This window comes from Lontra canadensis, unplaced genomic scaffold (genome assembly GCF_010015895.1).
Source record: "Lontra canadensis isolate GAN:19392208 unplaced genomic scaffold, GSC_riverotter_1.0 scaffold36, whole genome shotgun sequence".
Lineage (NCBI taxonomy): Eukaryota > Metazoa > Chordata > Mammalia > Carnivora > Mustelidae > Lontra > Lontra canadensis.
Window position 1 is genome coordinate 7,133,626 of NW_022631030.1, and position 13,898 is coordinate 7,147,523.

The 13,898-nt window shown below is 48.0% G+C and overlaps 1 protein-coding gene across 3 annotated transcripts in view; it reads left to right on the plus strand.

Moving 5' to 3' along the window:
- UBASH3B (ubiquitin associated and SH3 domain containing B) overlaps positions 1–13,898 on the plus strand; it is a 133,337-nt gene that overhangs the window by 25,913 nt on the left and 93,526 nt on the right. The window lies entirely within an intron of this gene.

A 13,898-nucleotide genomic window follows, 5' to 3' on the forward strand; every position in this document is an offset into this window, starting at 1 on the left:
TCTCCGTGGAACCAGGAGCCTCTCTGCGGAAGGTAGTGATCGGGTCTCTGGGGACCGGCTTCCCTCTCATTCTCTTGACAGCAGCACTAGAGGAATCACCCAGCTGCCTACAGCTTTCCGCGCCCCCTCCCCCACCCCCAGAAAGGGCCACCACCCAGTCTGGCCAACATTGTCATAGGGAGCCTGCTCCATGGAGTACAGGGAACAAGACTTTCATAAACTACTGATTTTTTTATTTAATGGAAATTTTCAAACTCTTATGAAAGTAGTAAGAACAGTATAATGAAAACAAATGTATTGAGCCCTTCCTGCTTGCTTCTTTGGCATCTGTACCGTGTACTTCCTACCCACTTCTCTACTCCAGGTTTAAAAAAATTAATTCCTAGACATTGTATCATTTCATCTAGATGTGTATCTTAAAGATTATAACTCTTTTAAAAATATAACAGGTCATTAGCACACCTGAAAAATAATTAGGTAGTATCAACTATGTAGTCAGTGATCACATACCCTCTATTGCCTTATAGTTTTGCGGGTTTTTTTTATTGTTGTTTTGTTTTTTAAAGATTTTATTTATTTATTTGAGAAAGAGAGTACACAAGCAGGGGGAGCAGGAGAGGGAGAAGCAGGCTTCCCGCTGAGCAGGGAGTCTGATTTGGGACTTGATCCCAGGACCCTGGGACTATGACCTGAGCTGAAAGCAGAGGCTTAACAGACTGAGCCACCCAGGCGTCCCCTTATAGATTTTTTTTTTTAGTAATTTTTTTGTGTGGACCAGGATTCAAATAAGGCCCATACTTGAACTGACATGTATGTCTCTTAGTGTGGTTACTGTCTCTCTTCCAACCCTTCTCTTATTTTTTATTTGTAATTTTTTGGTTGACAAAACTAGGTAATGTGTCTATAGTTTCCCATAGTCTGGATTATGCTGATGGCAGCTCCAGGATGTCATGGCACATCTTTTTCTGGTAGTTTTTACAAACTGGTAGTTAGGTCAAGTGGGCACTATTAATTTCCTCAAATTCTGCTATAATGAGGATACACTTATATTAATATCAGGTGTACAATATAGTGATTCAATAATTCTGTACATTACTCCATGCTTATCAGTCCTTATGTAGATATCATTTGGATCGAAACCTCATGTGACCAGGAACTCTTGGTAGGACACCAACTACAACACAAGTCCTTATAGAAGAAGTGGGAAAATCACTGAAAAGTGGGATATTTGTCTTATTAAACCAACTGTCACAGCATGTCCTATGGTCTGTGTTCACGTTCAGCGCATCTTCTAAATTGGCTATAGATTCAAGTGAGATATGGTCTTGTGAACAGGTGTTTATTGAGTACTTACTATGTGTCCCCCATGACAGTAGGTGTTGGGGCTTCAAAATCAAATGGAACATAGCCCTAACCAGGGATGCTTTTCCTCTAGTGAGAGACAAGCCAACAAGTCAGGGGTGATAGTGTATCATGAAAGTGCTGTGTGGGGTTCTCAGTGCCAGAGCTGCGGAGAAAGGGGAGGTTTGTCTCACTGGGTGATGAGTAGCTTCCCTGAGGAGGTGACATATTATGAAGGATGAGAGACAAACAGTTTTAGAACTGAAAGTATTTGGTGCAGTTTCCTGGGGTTGGAAAAATGGAGAGGAAGTGAGGGGATGCAGGCTTGCATTCCTTTTTAAAGATTTCAACAAGGATTCCAAGCTGAGGCTAGAAATCCTCGTATAACTGGAAAATCATTTGCCTGGATCTCTCATGCCTTAATTTTTTTTTTTTAATTTTTCTTATTTATTTGGGAGAGAGAGAAGGTGCAGAAAGCACAAGCTGGGGGTGGGAGGAAGAGACAGAGGGAGAAGGAGAAGTAGACTCCCCATTGAGCAGGGAGCCCAACGTGGGGCTCGAACCCAGGACTCTGAGCCGAAGGCAGCCGCTTAACCGACTAAGCCACCCAGGCGCCCCTCTCATGCCTTAACTTTTTTGTCTCATCAACGTTTCATCATGTTGTCACTGCACCAAAAATATAAAGAACCAACACATCCTCATGTGCCCTGGCCAAAAACTTCACATCTTGTCCTGGCAGGGGCAAGGTTTCACACAGAGTTTGTGGCCACCATTCCTGCTGTCTCAGAAGGAGATGGGGAAGGGGACAGCCCCTCCTTGCGCCCACAGTGGGAGGATCACATATCTTGACCTCCTTTGCTTGCTTGCTTATTCTCTGCCTACTCTCCACTGGAACGTAGCTTCCTGAGAGCGAAGACCTCGACTGTCTCCCTCATTGTCCTGCCGCTATTGTTTTCCAGAAGAGTCCACCGGAGCATGTGTGCTGAAGAGCGTACAATTCATCACTGTGTCCATCTTGTCCACTCCCTGCTCTTCTCCCCGGGGTGGTCTTTCCCTCTGGACGGTGAGTCGTTTGAATGCTGCAGCCTGTAGGCGGGAACGGGTTTAGGGAACATAAAGTGTGATAAGCAGAAACATCTCCGTGATCGTGATGGCCCCTCTCCTTGTTCTTCCACATTACAGTTGACCAGGAGTTTCTGTTTTCATTGTCGTACACAGCAGCCGTGTTAAGGTGAGGGTAGGACAGGTGCTATCACCACCATGAATGGAAGAGGAGAGCAAGGGCTCCGAGAAACTGAATTGCACAAAGTCACTGAGGCAGAGAGGAGGGAGGCGGGCCCAGAAACCAGGCCTACCACGTGCCTCAGTCTGCACCACACTCTCCCGTATGACGATGCTGTCAGACCATCAGGCCCATCCCCTTTCTCTGCAGGTGGAAAAGAAAGACCGACATAAAGCAGATTTCGTTCCAGGCCACTCAGAAGGCCCTCTGGTGAATTCTGAACCTGTCTTCAGCCTTAAGTGGTTTTCAGTTTTTAGGGGAACACAATATCGGGGGCCACTTAAGCGCCCAGCAGAATGTCCGCCAGAAGAAGCCTGAGCGGGTCCAGCAGAAGCAGACTTGGTCTCCGTCAGGCTGAGAGAGGTCAAGTCAGAGACAAATGCCCACAAAGGAAGAGTATGCAAAACACTGGTTAGCGTGTGGCCTGATGTAGAGTCAGCAAGACTCACATCCAGTTCCGCAAGGAAGAGCAGAGCACTGTGGTGGGGCTTAGAGCTTGCGGCTGCTGTTTCTTGCCCCTGGTACTTTGGGATGCTGTGGGCTGTGCGGCGGCAGATTTACAAGAAAGGGTGAAATGCTGCTGACATGGTCTGAAAGGTTAGGAAAATGACTCTAACGCATATTTGGGGACTAGATCTGTGCAAGCTGAGTGGGCTCTTGGCCACAAGGCAAAGGGAAAGAATGTGGCCTTGGAGGAAAGGCCATGTGGGCATGTGAATAGGATAGAAGAGGATAGCGGGTCAGATATCCTGTCTCCTCTCTCTGTCCTCGTGGGAGTAACAGACAAGACATTGACTCCCACCCCGCCCCTGGATCCCCTTCTTCCCCCACCTCCACTCTCGCACACCAGCTGATCTCGGGCAAGTCAACCGATCTCTGCGTGAGCTCTGTTTTTTCCTAAATGAAGCTTTTCTATGCCTCCGGGGAGGTGAAGTCCAGTAAATACGAAATGTTGTACGTTTATCCTAAACCACACAAACAGGAGATGATTCTGCTACCATCATCCGCTGAGATGTTGTAGGAGGATGCAATCAGTACGAGGCCGTGACATCTCCAGGTGTGCATCAGATGGCAATCGGCCATCCACAGCCTCCTGCCTGAGTCCCGTTTAGTGGGGATGGCTAATTACATGCCTTGCCCTCTGACTCAAGCCTTCTGTTTGAGACAGCCCCTCATAACACCGGCTTTCTTTCTCTCTTTCTCTCTCTTTTTAAAAAGATTTTATTTATTTGAGAGCATGAGCAAGACCAGGGAGTACAAGCAAGATGGGCGAGCATGTGCAGGGAGGTGAGGGAGAAGCAGGCTCCCTGCAGTCCATTGCGGGGCTCGATCCCAGGACCCTGAGACCATGACCTAAGCCAAAGGCAGAGGCTTAACCGACCGAGCCACCCAGCACTGGGTTTCAAATGGGAAGTTTTGTGCTATGCTCCCACCAGGGGGAAGATTTTAGAACTTGAGAATGGTGGAGAGCAGGTGTGTTGTTCTGGGGGAAGGATGGATGAGGAGGGGTTGGAAGACGGAGATCAAGCCAGTGCAAGGCCCCTGCTATGCTGTGTTTTTTACATGAGATCTTTATCCCTCTCGACAGCCCCTCTAAACCCATTTTAAAGATGAGAAAGTTAACGATTTGCCCAGTGTCCCTCAGTTGGTAAATGGGGTCAAGGTTCCAACTCCTGGCGGCCTGAGGACTAGGCCCACATTCTTCCCTGCTTCCACGGCCACTCTCCCTGTGCTCCCAGGACTCCAAGCTGAGAGAATTTTCCGAGTCATGAAGCGGACTCTGTACTATCTCATCTCCCTGTCTAGACACTAATGCCTCATTTAAGTAACTACTACGTAATGATGATCAGAATAGTAATAACAGAGCAGAGATAGTGTTTGTGGATTTTGTTTTGTTTTATCAGGTGGCCTCATTTTGGAGTCTCTGCTTGACTTCTTTAGGGCATAGTGATCAGGGCCAGTGGATCTGGTGGGAGCCACAGCTAAAGAATTGTTTGTCTGCCTTCAGTTTTCTTTCAGTCCCTTACTCACGCACCGTACGTCTTAGGAATAAGAAGACCGGCTGAGAGGACCTCTTGGTTCTGACGGGGGAGATGTCCATTGTCTAGAAACTGAATCTATTAGAAAGCCCCTTCCCCAGGCTCTGGATGCTAAGTGGGATGGGGATGGGCTCTTGGTCACATCTACTAGGCCTTCAAAAAGCCCCACAATTTAAAAAGTGATACAGGCGTATTGTGTACATTTTGGAAAATACAGAAACATAAAGAAGAACAAATACCATACCACATATGTTATATATAATTATATATAAATTGTTGGGATTCTTTTTTTTAAGATTTTATTTATTTATTTGACAGACAGAGATCACAAGTAGGCAAAGAAGCAGGCAGAGAGAGAGAGAGAGAGAGGGAAGCGGGCTCCCTGCTGTGCAGAGAGCCTGATGTGGGGCTCGATCACAGGACCCTTAGACCATGACCCATGCCGAAGGCAGAGGTTTAACCCACTGAGCCACCCAGGTGCCCCAAATTGTTGGGATTCTTACCTAGCAATTTGCTGTAAATATTTTTCTGTGGCACTAATTGCTCTAACATGATTTCTCATGCATGTCTAGTATGTCATTAGATGGAAATACCATTTAAGCAAGTCCCCATTTTTGGAAACCTGGGCCATTTTGTTGCAATGAACATTCTCACGCGTAGACTTTTGTGTCCTGAATAGCAGAGCAAGATTAAGGGCATTAGTTTCATCTTTTGTAAAATGGAGGTCATCATCTCCATTTGGAAGTACTGTGATGAGGATTATATAGAAGGATACACATAAGGTACTTAGTAGAGTCCTTGCATACCGTGAGCTCTCCATAAATGGTAGCTGTTGTGACCAGCTTACTTTTCATCTGATTGTTTTCTTAAGTGCCAAAAAGTAGAATTACACTCTCAAGGTTTTTGAGGGCTCTGCGGTTTCATTGTGCTAGCCTCTCTGAAGGTCATCAGGAAGATGAGCAGGTGAAACAGGAAGCCAGCGCGACGTATCAGCTCAGCCATGGCTCAAGACGATCAAGTATGGCAGCCATCAACCCCCAGATGGGATCATGGCAGTCAGACTCCCCCGGTCCCCAGCATCCCTGACTGAGAGCTGGACTCCTAATCCACCAACGTTTTGCATGGCCCAGTGGCTGCTAAAGTTTAAATATATACCCACGAGAGCCAGTGAGAGCCACAGAAAGCCATCCCTCCCTCTGAAACTCATCCTTGTTCCCTTATCTCCCACCTTTGTGCCTTAAGTATAGGGAATGGTGGCTGGGGGGGGGCGGTATGCTAGCTCACCAGTGTAATCATTGCTGCTGCTAGAAGAGGATTTGCCTTGGGGTGGGATCCCTAAGAGTGAGTCACCCATGTCCTCGTCCTCCGTATGATAGACTCTGTCACAGCAGAAAGCTCCAGAGCTGAAAGGAGACTTGATAGTTGGGCCCGATCCCTTCACTTCTGGGAAAGGCTGCAGCCCAGAGCGCTTAAATGATTTGTTCAAGTCATAAAACAAGCTAAGTGGCAAAGCCAGAACCAAACCCCAGGTCTTCCGGAGCTCTCCGCCAGCCAGGATTTTTTCTCCCAGGATCATTCTGATTCCCAGCAAAAGAAAAGGAACCTGGGATTAGAGGTCACGGTTAACTTGCTGTCCAGATATGCGTGCCTCTCTTTCCAAAACGAGTGTGTCTCCTGAGAGGTTCATCCCTGGAAAAATGAAACCACATGGCTGTGTCTTCTGCCGTGTGCCTGTGCCGGACCTTTCCTACGGAGAATCTGGTAACAACGTCGAGAAGCAGGAAGGAGCTTTTATAAGGTGGCTCTTACTTTTTGTCTCCCTCCTCGACTTCATACAGTGTTTGAAGCTGGTTTTTATAAGATAGACTCACTGTGTTCTGGACAGAAACTTGGGCAGCCAAGCAGCATTTCTCAAACTGGAGGAAGTCGACCTCTGTTACCTCAGACGGTTTTGACACAGGACTGGGGTGAAGAAAGACCAGCTGTGGCCTTCTTGCGTGGAGAGAATCCAGTCATAAAAATGGAGCCAAAACTCTTCCTCCCCCTCGGGTGTCGCTGGACGTCCACTTACCTCCTCAGTCAGTTTAAGGTTTAAAATCTTTAAAGTGTGTTTTTAGGGGTTCCTGGGTGGCTTAGTCAGTCAAGCATCATTTCAGCTCAGGTCATGATCTCAGGGTCGTGATATCAAGCCCCGTGTCGGGCTCTGACTGAGCCGGGCATGGAACCTGCTTAAGATTCTTTCCTCTCCCTCTGCACTGCCCCCACCTCTCTCTCTCTCCCTTAAAAAAAAAAAAAAATTGTTTTAGTGAGATTGCAAAGACAACAGCTCATCTCTCATTGTGCTAGCCTCTGCCATTTGCAGGAAAATCCCTAAATGTCCAATTGTGGGTTATTTTACAAATGAAAAAGAGACATCTCTAGAATCAGTGAAAAGGCTGCCTTGATTGGCCTTCTTTTTTTTTTTTTTTATTTTATTTATTTATTTATTTGAGAGAGAGAGAGAGAGAGACAGTGAGAGAGAGCATGAGCGAGGAGAAGGTCAGAGGGAGAAGCAGACTCCCCGCGGAGCTGGGAGCCCGATGCGGGACTCGATCCCGGGACTCCAGGATCATGACCTGAGCCGAAGGCAGTCGCTTAACCAACTGAGCCACCCAGGCGCCCCTTGATTGGCCTTCTGCTGGGTGAGTGTGGACCTGGTGACTTTGCGAAGTCCCACGGCTCAGGCAAGAGGCCACGGTGGCTGTTAAGTGGTAAGGCCTTGTGCTGTGGGCACGGCCTGCCTGGTAGCTTAATTGTACTCCCAAAGGGGCCCGTCCGAGCAACCCTTCAGCAGGCCCGGGTCCATCTCCCCAGGATTTGGCTTCTGACCATGAAGGAGGGCAGTAGGTCAGACAGAACAAGGTCACAGACCGGGCCAGGCTGGTAGTTGAGAACACTGGAGATTTTCCAGCCTGGGTCCATTCCTTGGCTCTGCCGCTTATGTAACCGGGGACAAGTGACTTAATGTCAGTCATGCAAACTGGTGTCCACAGAAGTACCCTTCTGTTGTGGGGATAATTAAATGAGAAAATGCTTACAAAGTACCTGGCAAATAATAAGCACTCTGTAATGTCAGCAATAAGTTTAATATCGTTATGCTTTTACTGACCGTGACTTTAGAGGGTTTGGGAATTGACAAGAGGAGAGGTAAATAGAAAAATATTTTTGTACTAGACATTGATAGCTTCAGAAGTTATTTAGTGATTACTCACTCTATGCCAGGTCCTCTCTAGGCCTTGGGGATACAAAAACAAGAAGCTTGTAGCTTAACCAAATCCTACAGAAACACAGAATTGCACTGAGCAGGGCTTAATCCCACAGTGAAAGGGATACAAGGGGGGTTCGTGGGCACAGGGGAAAGGAGTGTCACAGCTGGCTTGGGGAAAGGCTCTCCTCTGAGTGGGAACATGGAAGAGAGTTTGCATGGTGTTGAGACATTCCAGCAAAGACACAGTCTGCACAGACTCAGAGAGGGGAGAGACACGGTCTGTCTGATGCGGTGAGAGCATACAGGCAAAGAGCCTGACAGGCTTTTATTCAGCACCAGAGGGAGGAGACATAGTTCTGCCCCCTCATGGAGTTCAGACACTGATAGGGAGAGAAAGACAAGCATTTAGGGATTATCGCATGACAGTCCCAATAATCAAGGGACCCATGTAATGGACCTACCGGAAAAGATTTCTATTCTCAACCCAACGTTGTAAGGAAAGACCACGAAGGGAATATGACAGGGCCGCAGACTAGGAGAGGAGAGAGTTAATCAGTTGGTGGAAAGTGGGGGAGAAGGAAAAACATTCCATGAAGGGCACAAAATGGAAAAAGACATGGAGGTTTGTGAGGGGGCGTGGGTCATTGGAGGGCAACAGGCTGGTAGGTATAGCTAGAATAAAGAAGGCTAAGACGCCTGCGCTGATTCATTGGACAGATACGTGTGCCGGGCCCACAGTGTTCTGTGCGGTGCCCGAGGCTCTGTGGGTGCAACGGGAGAGCCCCCATCCTGCGGGGGTTTAGGAAGCACAGAGAGTATGCGTGGACCTTGGGGTCTCAGTGGGGTGAGACGCAGACATAACATTAAGAAACAGTGAATCACATGGTGAGCAATGATTCCTTTTTTGCTTCTGATCATAAGGTTGGGGGGAGAGTGTCGGTGCCAAGCCAGTCTGTCGACCACTGGTTCGTCTTTCGAACAGAGGGCACTTGGCCTTATGCTCAGAGCGCTGGCAGGTGAGAGTGTGCAACTGGGGTTTAGTAAAAATATTGTGTTTCCTGGGTGTTGTTTTCTCTCTCTCTTTTTTTTTTAATCAGTGGCTATTTTCTGTTTAGGGTAAATGGGCCTTGCTTCCTCTTCACAGGGATCATATGAAGTTTTCTTGAAAATGTATTTGAGTTAAAGTAAATGAGTTCTTTCCTTTTTTTTTAAAGATTTTATTTATTTATTTGACAGAGATCACAAGTAGGCAGAGGGGCAGGCAGAGAGAGAGAGAGAGAGAGAGAGAGAGAGAGGGAAGCAGGCTCCCTGCTGAGCAGAGAGCCCGATACAGAGCTTGATCTCAGGACCCTGAGATTATGACCCAACCTGAAGGCAGAGGCTTAACCCACTGAGCCACCCAGGTGCCCCGTAAATGAGTTATTTTCAAGAAAAACTACGTAAATACAGTCGAATACAGATGCAGAGCTCGAAAAACTAGGAAGTTGCTAGGGGAATGGCCGAGGCCTCGCCCACACTGCCACTTTAAGTAAGCCGCTTTAAGTAAGCACAGGGGACGAAGAATTGGGGAAAGTGACTTGTTTGGTTGGGAGCACCTCGGCTGCCAAAGTTAAGTGTGTCCTTGGTTTTGAGATCCCAGCTCCTAGCACAGAGCTTGGCATTTTGCACGGGCTCAGGTTTGGATAAACCCAGCACGTGTCATTCACAATGACCCACATTAAAATAGAAAACTTGCATTTATTCCTTCCATTCTGGTCATACCTCAGTTGCATGGTGGCCTGGAAGGAGCTGGAAGCTCTGGCCTTATCAGACAGGAAGCCTGCAGAGGAACAGGACGCCGGGAACTAGGACCAGCAGGCCAGAGAACAGGTGCAGCCTGGTCCTCCTCTGCAAACATGTCTAGTCCTCCCGACTCCATTGTGGGGATGACGTTCGGGGACTGTCTCCTTGGATTCCGTGGCAGTCACTGCATTGCTCGCAGAGAGATGACACCCAGAGGTGGTCCATGCTGATAAGCATCTGATACTGTTGCCATTTCAGCAGCTCTAAGAGACTTTGTGGTTTCTTTCTTGTTCCTTTAAAAAAAAAAAAAACTTTTTTTCACGACTCATAAGCATTTATGTACGTCACGTTCTATGCACTGTGGTCCTCTTCGGCCTGCACTGTGCCTCTGTCCCTGGAGGTTCCATGATGCTCAGGAAAAACAGAAAAGAACTGCCTTGGGGGCACTTTTGTCCCAGGGCATCGGTTCCTGCAGCCGAGCCAGGTCAAAGTGGGTTTGAAATGAAGTTTTTAAGCTGGGTGGAGGGTGCGAGGGGGAGGTGGGGCAAGAAAGAGGAAAGGGGTAGCCCAGTTCAGTTTCTAACCATGAGAGACTGTGGACTCTGAGAAACAAGCAGAGGGTTTTCGAGGGGAGGGGATTGGGGATTTGGGAAAGCCTGGTGGTGGGTATTAAGGAGGATGCACATATGGCATGGAGCCCTGGGTGTGGTGCATAAACAATGAATTTTGGAACACTGAAAAAAAATTAAATTAAACTAAAAAAAATAAAGTATTAAAAAAAAGAAATAAAGCTAATTGCATGACCAGCTGTTCAGAACACAGGAAAAATGTTTCACTGTGTATTTGAAAATAAATAAACAAAATGAAGTTTTCAAAGACCTCACCTGGGGCTTCCTATAGGATAGAGCTCTCGGGAAGTTTCTGAACAGACACGTTGAGCTTATAGGTTCCCAGCCCTATGGCCAGACAGTCTTCAGTTCCTCAGTTCTCAGCGGGTAGGATCTTAACCTTAAGGATGGTTTCCACAGCGCACTCTGCCTCTACGTATATACCTCAGAAGACCGCGAAAGGTGAGAATGAGTGAGTGAGCTGGCCATGTATGTGAACTTGGGGGGTGTTTATCACATCTGTGTGTGTCAGGACAGCATTGCAGGTGACCGCGTGGCCTCTGGCTCCCATCTGTGCAGAATACACAGAAAGCGGCTCCCCTCTAGGGAAGGCCCGACACTGTTGACAGACGGTTCTCCTTATCTTGTTTTCACATCGGTTGCAACACGTTGTGTGTTCAGAACAAGCGTGGGTGGGGGTTCCTCCTGCCCTGCCCTGTGCTAGCTGTTAAAATAAGAGGGTGGTTTATCGGATTGTTTTTCAAGTACAGAGCAGGCCGCCAGTAGTTGATGATTCCACTGGGTCACGGAGGGATTTGGTGATTGCAAAGAAAAACCAACTCGGCTCTTTTGGGGAATGCATCAACTATCTGCAGAATAGTCGTTCCATTTTAGAGATTAGGGTCTGTTTGACTGCTCCAGGGCACTAGGTACAGCTCTTGGAACATTTAAACTACAATTTCCAGGGGCGCCTGGGTGGCTCAGTAGGTTAAGCCTCTGCCTTCGGCTCAGGTCATGATCTCAGGGTCTTTATCGAGCCCCTCATCGGGCTCTCTGCTCAGCGGGGAGCCTGCTTCCCCCTCTCTCTCTGTCTGTCTCTCTGCCTACGTGTGATCTCTCTCTTTCTGTCAAATAAATAAATAAAATCTTAAATATATCTAAACTACAATTTCCAACTCAAATCATTGGACAGTTTTTCATATAGGTCACTGGAATCATAACATGCGGTTGAAGTTATGGGTTAAAGTCTCTGCCTTCAGCTCAGGTCATGATCTCAGGGTCCTGGAATCGAGTCCCGCATCGGGCTCTCTGCTTAGCAGGGAGCCTACTTCCCTTCCTCTCTCTCTGCCTTCCTCTCTGCCTACTTGTGATCTCTGTCTGTCAAATAAATAAATAAAATCTCAAAAAAGAAAAAAAAGATTAAAAAAAAATACTCCAACTGCACTTTCCAATCCACAAAGCACTTTCACGTATGGTTATTCCCATGTAACAGGTGAGAACACCAAAGCACAGAAATATTAAGAAAATTTCGACCACAGTCATATGTCTTATAGCTAGTGACCGAGTCGGGTAGAAATCAGACCTGGGTCCACCACCTCCCAGTTGTGGGTCCTTTGTCCTCCACCATCCTGCCCACATCTGTCTCCATCTTGTCCAGAGTGAGTCGTCCATTTGCTGCATTAGCATACAGCCCCTCAGTGCCCTCACCGCTGAGGATTAGGGAGGGAAGGGTAGCCAGGGAGGATCATTGGAAATTGACTAAATGGATTGCACCATAGCTATGTAAGTTTACAGCAACTTAGAGTGAGGAAAGAGACTGGTATTTACTGAGCAAGCAGCTGCTGGACTGTGAGCCTCACGGACCTGTCACTGTGCAAGAGGGTCTATGTTTAAATACCCCCTCCCTTATTCCTCCACCAGCTTCTGGAGACATGGTCTCTCATCCCCATCTGACAGATGAGAGCACTGGAGCCTAGAAACACAAAGAAGCCTGCCCAAAGTTGCGTAACAAGTAAGTGGCAGAGCCTGACTTTGAGCCTGGGTTTTTCTGATTCCAAAGCCAGCCCAGTCCAACCCCCACACTCCATCTATGGGGAAACCAGTGGTGGAGCCACTGCGATGGTCTCCCAGCAATCTCAGAGCTCGGTCTCCTCGACATGATCCCGGTTCTCTCCCTTGCCCCCCCTGGCAGACCTCCATTCTCAGGATTGGGATTCCCCTCTATCCCATCTGATAAAAAGTTGTCAGCATTGCTCATGACCTCCTCTCCCCCGACCTGTGCTCTTGGAGTCATGAGAGCTTTTGTTGCAGTTCATACCAGCCATTAAGTTTTTACCTCTTGTTGCCCTCCACCTTCCAGAATTTTCCGTGCCCCTCAGCGGGGCTCTGCCAAAAATTGTTCACGGGTAACCCCATTTGGCCATTTGATTTGTACATTTTCTCCGTCTTATGACATGGTAGGAGATGACAGAAAAACAGGACATCATAGAACTAGTGGAGAGACAGGTGGAGGGAGCACGTAGCAAAGTCGCACCCGTAATACGTGAGAGCCCGGAGTCAGTGGTAGGAAGGCACCAGTTCTGAGGGTATCAGAAACGAGGCCCCGGGGCCCCACGGGTCCCCACGGGTCCCCACGTGTGGAGGATCTCTTGCTACAAAAGCCAGAACCTAAAGCTGACCCCCCACCCCCAGTGTTCCCACAGTCCTCTGTCTCTACTCTTCATTACACCTGGCACACCCACCCCTTTGGAAATCTCCTGGCTTCGGTGCTGTTGTTGATAATCATCTTAACCTGAAGTTGTGCGTCTAAATACGTAATGTATGCAGACCGGGACTGGGATTGGTTCCCAATCTCTTGATCCTGGGCCTGGGAGGTGCGGGGGGTGGGGGTTGCATGGAAACAAACTGGTGTCCGTTAGGTACCTGCTCTGCAAAAGTTATTTCATTCAGTCCTCGCAACAGCACCATGAGGTGGATCCTGGTCCCATTTCACAGAGAAGACTGAGGAGCTCATGGTGGGAGCGAACTGGCTCAGAGTTTCCAGCAAGCAAGTGGCAGAGCCAGAATCAGGACCTAGCTCTCTCTCCAGGGCACATACTTTTTCCACTTTACCATGCATCAGATGTAGCCCAGAGCCTACCTCCTACCTTCCAGAGGGGGAACAGTATGACCCCCCGATCTCAAAGAACTCACAGCCCCCGAGAGCATAGTATATGTAGCCACAGACTTGGGTTTGAATCTTGGCCCAGCCCCTTCCTCATGTGTGTTACTAGCATGTCCTTCAGTCTGTTCTGTGAAAGATCTGTAAATAAGAGTGGCTACCTTCCAGAATTACTATGAGGGGACACAATTTTTGTTGCAGAGGACTCAGATTTTTCAGTGTTGCGTGATCTCTTAAGCTCTGCGTAAATGGTATTATTTGATTTTAAAACTCAGTCAAGAAATTGACTATGGTACCGACAGGCCCATGGTCGAGCCAATCAGGACCTTTACTCACCTGGCCCCACTCGGTGGGCAGGTGTATGGTGTGAGCAATCAGGTGTGGGTATTAGAGGAAGCCCAGCACGGGAGCCTGCGAGGCCCGGAGAACAAGCTGGAGC